At 45.6% G+C, this 6,523-nt stretch overlaps 1 protein-coding gene across 1 annotated transcript in view; it reads right to left on the bottom strand.

Moving 5' to 3' along the window:
- Positions 1–4,434, bottom strand: part of Cd8a (CD8a molecule) — a 17,145-nt gene extending 12,711 nt beyond the window's left edge. The window contains exon 1 of the mRNA XM_013035525.1: positions 4,374–4,434. The gene's annotated coding sequence lies outside the window, so the exon portion shown is untranslated. The remainder of the gene's footprint in view (positions 1–4,373) is intronic.
- Between the last annotated feature and the right edge of the window lie 2,089 nt (positions 4,435–6,523).

Raw genomic sequence — 6,523 nt, 5'->3', positions numbered from 1 at the left:
AAGAAGAAGAAGAAGAAGAAGAAGAAGAAGAAGAAGAAGAAGAAGAAGAAGAAGAAGAAGAAGAAGAAGAAGAAGAAGAAGAAAAGGAGGAGGAGGAGGAGGAGGAAGAAGAGGAAGAAGAAAAGGAGGAGGAGGAGGAGGAGGAAGAAGAGGAAGAAGAAGAAGAAGAAAGGAGCAGCAGCTGCTGCTGCTGCTGCTGTTGAGATGTGGCATGGCACTAGGAAATGTTTAATAGGGTTTAACTGGGTTCCAGAAAGAGGAGAGTGAAAGTATGATTTACACAATTAAAGATACAAGTCGAGAGAAAAATGAAGTCATCAGAATACCAAGTAGCATAAAGAAAAATATAACCATCTCTGAATGTAACATAGTTAACCATAGTAACCATAGTTAACCACAATACATCAAGAACAAAGGGAAGAAGGCATCCCAGAAGTGAGTGATGTTGGGAATATGTTTGGGATCCTCACTTGGCAGCTTGATGGAGCAGAGAAAGTAATTTGAATGGTAATAGGGAAGTGCCAACCTCCTGTGTCCACCTCATGTTCTGTCTAGGCTTGGAGTTGATATTTGACTGTGTCATCATCCTAGCTCATTGCTGACACGTGTTAACTATAAGCAAATTAAGTTGGATCAAATTGTTTCAGATCTTGGGTTGGGAAGGTGGCTCAGTGGTAGAGTGTTTGCCTTGCATGCCTGAGGCCCTGGGTTCGATTCCTCAGCACCACATAAGCAAAAAGCCAGAAGTGGAGCTGTGGTTCAAGTGGTAGAGCGCTAGCCCTGAGCTGAAGAGCTGAGGGACAGCTCCCAGGCCCAGAGTTCAGGCCCCACAACCGGACCCCCCCAAAAAAAATTGTTTAAGATCTTGAATCTCAAGAATGGTGGAACAGCCGTGTTCCCAGAGCAACTGAAGAGCCAGGATTTGAGTTTAGAAGAGGTTCCAGATCTGGGGATAAGTTTCTTCAAGATGGTGATATAATTTCTGTGTGTGTGAGTGTATATAAAGAGAGGTGGTATAGATAATAGGGAAACAGAAAGGATGGGAAAGCTCATATTTAAGGAGAGGGAAGACGATGCTAGCACAGAACCTCTCCCAGCCCAGCTATGGTAGCTCACGTATGTAATCTCAGCTACTTGGGATCATGGTTCCAAGGTAACCCAAGTAAAAAGATATGAAGGGACTCCTATCTCACTAAGAAGCTGGGTGTGATGGCATGTACTTGTGGTACAGCCAAGTAGGCAGCTATAGGTAAATAGTAGGATCACGGTCCAGACTGAACTGGGATAAAAAGTGTGACAACTTGTGGGGCATGGCCTAAGTGGTAGAGGACTTGCTCAGCCAACCAACAAACAATAAAATCCCCCCAAACAAAGCATGGCCATGATGCTCTCTAGTTTAGTACTTTCACTATTTATAAATCTATGTACATATCAGGCATAATATTTTGAATGGTTGAATATACAGAAATGTTATCGTAGAGTGTCTTTGAGTTTGAGCCCCACTGACATGAAATTATTTTAAATTTTAGAAATACACCACAGCACAATGATTTGTTCCCTCACAGCCAGCTTCTTGGATAAGATGGGAATCCCTTTTTACCTGGGTTACCTTGGAACCATGATCCTCCATGATCGTCACCGGTCTCAGCTAGCAGTAAGCAGTATTTCCTGTGGGTTTCTTAATTAATTGTGCCCCGCCTACTTCATTAAAAGCTAAACTGCTGGGCTGGGAAGGTGGCTCAGGGGTAGAGTACTTGCCTTGCATGCCTGAGGCCCTGGGTTCGATTCCTTAGCACCACATAAGCAAAAAGAAAAAAGCCGGAAGTGGTGCTATGGCTCAAGTGTTAGAGTGCTAGCCTTGAGCTGAAGAGCTGAGGGACAGCGCCCAGGCCCAGAGTTCAAACCTCACGACCGGACCCCCCCCCAAAAAAACAAAACAATAAAAGCTAAACTGCTAACTGGCAGTTATAAGACACAGAAAGAAACAGTTATAATAAACAGAAAGATTCTATATTCTGTCATGAGGATGATATCATCTGTAATTCTGGTAGATTATCATGGAAGGCTACTTTTTGTTGAATAATTTATTTTCACTATAATTTATTTATGTAATTTTGTGTAATTGTGTGCTAGTAATAGCTGCAATGATGTAAGGTGTTTACTATGTAATAATAAATACAAAATATACTGAGAACATTCTATACAAAATGCATTTTAGAACTTAGAAATGTATTGTTAGAAGAAATTAAATTTTAATTATGTGCTTTTGGGCAGTGAAGTATGTTATAGATGAATAAAAAAATTCCCATCTATAAGCTCAAATTCAACAAAAATAAATTTCTGTGAAGGAAGGATAGATTTTATATATTCAAGGAGAAAAATGTAGTGAAAAGTTTCTAAAAGATAAAGAATTTGTTCTTAGGTTTTTATTTTTTTGTCATTTGTGCCAGCACTGGGGCTTAAAGTCCTGGCCTCATGTTCTTGTTTAGTTAGCTTTTTCTGCTCAGGACTGGTATTCTACCACTTGAGCCACACCTCTCCTTCTGGCTTTTTGGTGGTTAAATAGAAACAAGAATCTCAGGGACTTTTCTGTCTGCCTGGATTAGCTTTGGATCATGTGATCCTCAGATCTTAGCCTTTGGAGTAGCTAGGATTACAGGGATGAGCCATTGGTGCTTAACATGTGTGAAGATTGAACTAAAATTGGCACATTACATCGGTGCCAGTGGCTCACACATGCAATCCTAGCTACTTAGGAAGCTGAGATCTGAGGATCACAGTTCAAAGCCATCCCAGACAAAAAAGTCTGTGAGGCTCATATCTCTAATTAACCACCAGAAAAAGCAAGCAAGCAAACACACAAACAAAACCCAAACTGAAAGTGGAGCTGTGGCTCAAACTGGTAGAGCTCTAGCCTTGAGCGAAAAAGCTTAAGGACAGCAGCCATGCCTGAATTCAAGCCCCATGACTGACAACAACAACAACAACAAAAGGCACATTACATATATGCTATCAGAATTATTTAAGGAGATGTTTAAAGTTTTTTATTCTGATTATCAGAATTTACATAGGAAATAATAACTTTTGATTAAAAAGTCATTGATGTCAAGTTAAAAATGAGCGAAGGTGGGCTGGGAAGGTGCCTCAGTGGTAGAGTGCATGAGACGCTGGGTTCGATTCCTCAGCACCACATAAGCAGAAAAAGCAGGAAGTGGTGCTGTGGCTCAAGTGGTAGAGTGCGCACCTTGAGCTGAAGAGCTCATGTACAGTGCCTATGCCCAATGTTCAGGCCCCACAATTGGCAAAAAAAAAAAAAAAAGAAGTGAAGGTAGCTGAGCACTGGTGGCTCACGCCTGTAATCCTACCTACTTAGGAGGCTGAGATCCAAGGATTTAGAAGCCAGCCTGGGCAGGAAAATCTGGGAGACTCTTATTTCCAATTAACTACCAAAAAAGCCAGAAGTGGAGCTGTGGCTCAAAGTAGTAGAGTGACAGCCTTGAGCATAAAAAGCTCAGGGACAGGACCCAGGACCTGGTTCAAGTGCCAACACACACACACACACACACACACACACACACACACACACACACCATCCCGCTTTACCTTCTTGCCATTCTCTTTTCCTTGTGTGTGTGAGTAAAGTTGTTATCTTAAAACAGTTAACCCAGAATGGAAACTTAAAGTCAGTGGAACATTTTCTTTGTGCAAAAGCTTGGTTAATTCTTCATTTGGGTGCTGGCCGAGGATCCATGAAGTAACCTCAAGTCTACCAGAAAGCTTTTTCCTCCCACGTTTATAACTGTGACCTTGCTAGAATCCATAACCCCCAGAAACTTTCCGAGGGGAGTCAAGCAGTTCTCTTGGTGAGCTGTGGGGGAACAGAAGAGGCAGTCATAACTGTTGGTGGTGGTGATGGTGGTGGTGATGGTGGTGGTGGTGGTGTGTGTGTGTGTGTGTGTGCGCACGTGTGTACGTGTGCTCCTACACAGTCCAGGGCAGAGCAAACAAGGCTGTAACTCCTGCAGGAGGACCCAGTTATAGAATGTTTTTTCTCTGCAAAGAAGCAGCAGGAGATGAGCCTCTGGAGTGTGAAATAAAAGGCTGCTCTGAGAAAGGGTGATTAAGAGGGAGGATCAGGACTTTCCCTCCCTTCCTCCTGCTTTGCTCCTCCAGCTCAGCTCCTCTTAGTCTTGGGGCTGTGTGGAGCATGGGCAAGAGGTTTTCTCAGGATGGTCGCACTTAAGCTGGAAAGAGAGCCATGAACTGCTCTACCTGCGCTCCACACACCACCCAGGTGAATTTGCTCTATGTAGGCTGAAGGCAGACATGATGTAGGATTGGCTCACCCATGGGCACCAATGCCTGCTACTTACATGGAGAGTGAACAGCAGCGTGTCTCAGGCCTCATGGAAGGCAAACACTCAGTGGAGAAGAGCTGGGGTTGAGGTGTTGGCAGTTGTCCCGTGTCATTGCCTGGGGCAGACTTGTGCTGCAGCTTCTAGCGCTTAGGGGTACCTGGGCTAAGAGAGCCCTCGGGGGATGTGATCCATAGGGAGGTGCCAGGAAAGGGTGTGTGGAGCCATGCCGACAGGAACAGTCACCCTTCCCGGAGGATGCCCCCAGGGATGGGGCTGGAGAAGGAGGCCTGAGTGTCCAGAGCCAGCTGAACCTGAATAGAAAGGAATAGGAAGCAGGCTACTAAAAGCCAGGTGCAGGAGAGCCAAGCCTGTAATCCTAGCTACTCAGGAGGCTGAGATCTGAGGATCAAAGTTTGAAGCCAGCACACACACACACACACACACACACACACACACACACACACGCACACACACATGAGGGAGAGGCAGGGGAGGGAGGCTGAAGGCAGGGAGGAGCTTGCAAGCAATGGTGAGAAATCACACCAGGCCTTTGAGTACCAACCACTAAGCCCACAGGCCGGAGGGATGCTTGCTGCCTTTCGCACAGCTCTCGGAGCCAGCGTGGGCAGGGTCTATAGCAGCCACCTCAGCTGATGCAGGGTCTACCTCCCCACTCCCCATTTCACGTGAGTTCATTTTCCCCCTCTGCACACAACAAGCCCCAAGCCGCCCTGGCATCTCCCACTCCTGCTCCCAGGAAAGGTGGCCTCTGGGAGAAATCAGATCCTGGCTAGCTGCAGGTGTGTGTGTGTGTGTGTGTGTGTTGAGGAAGGGGCAGTCTGAGGGTTCCTGGCTGTCAGGAAGAGAAACAAAACATCTGGAATATGGAGTTGGATGCAAAGTCAGAGGAGATCTGTCCCAATGCAGAGGAAGAAAGACTAGGGCTCAGGGAAGGCAGGTGTCCTACTTCAAGTACCAGGGTCTCCATGGAGCTGAGACCCACGGTGCAGTGTACCTCCTGACCATGGCCAGGGCCCCTCGTGGAATAAAGCAAATCTCAGTTCAGCCCTGCAGAGGGCAGTATTGCCATAGTAGTACCTAGTTTGGGTATAGGATGAGGGATTAACTCCAAATTCTGGCATCATCTACCTGACCTCCAGCAAAATCAAGCAACTATACATTTCTACCCAACCATGGAGTGCTCAGCCATCTTCATTGCACCCTCACCCCTAAAGTCCAGGGTTCTTGCCTTTCTCATAACCCTCATTTCCATCCCACTGCCAAAGGCTGGTTGGTCTAACACAGAACACCTCCCCTCCCCCAGACTACTTTTCTTTGGCCTCCAAGATTGCAACTGGGTGATGGGGATGGGGTGAGGTGGGAGGAGGAGGTATATTGTGCAAATCAATAATTGATCAGTGGTGGAATTTCTGATCCTTGGCCAAAAATAGGGTAGGGAGACTGTGGGTAGATACCCTAACTTCCCCTAAGCCCTCGATATCTATCCCTTAGTGAGCCTGTGTATTGCATTGGTAGGTAGAAATGCCTAGAATGTCAAACCTTGAGTGGTGAATGGTAACCCTCAAATTCAAGAAGAGCCTCTCAGAATAGGAGTTCTCCCAACTCTTCTTCCTTCACTTTTCAAAAGGGTCAGCCAGGCACTGGTATGATTCTAGCTACTCAGGAGGCTGAGATCTGAGGACTGAGGTTCAAAGCCAGTCCAGGCAGGAAGTCCATGAGACTTGTATCTTCCAAAAATCTGGAAGCAGAGTGATGGCTCAGGTGGAAGGGAGGAAAAAAGCTTGAGGAAAAAAGCTAAGAGATGGTACCCAGGCCCTGAGTTCAAAACCCAGGATGGGGACATAAGCTCGGAGGAGGAGGAAGTGTTGGGAGCCGACAGTAAAGCTCCAAGGTCATCTTGACCCCTGTGCTCACTTGAAGGCACCTACAAGGAACTGGCTTTCATAAAAAAACACCAGGTGCCCGGGATTGCTTTGCTATGTCTGAGAGTTTGTTTTACTTTCTACCAGTTGACCTTGTCTTGTTTTTACTGCACCTTGTTTTTACTAAAATTTTCCTTGTTTTTCTGGACTATAGTAACCTTATGTTACCTCTTGACTTCTAATAGTATATATTAGGGAAAGTTAAAAATAAACGGTGCTGCA

This window comes from Dipodomys ordii, unplaced genomic scaffold, assembly GCF_000151885.1.
Source record: "Dipodomys ordii isolate 6190 unplaced genomic scaffold, Dord_2.0 Scaffold214, whole genome shotgun sequence".
Taxonomy (NCBI): Eukaryota; Metazoa; Chordata; class Mammalia; order Rodentia; family Heteromyidae; genus Dipodomys; species Dipodomys ordii.
This window is presented reverse-complemented; position numbering and strand designations above follow the sequence as displayed.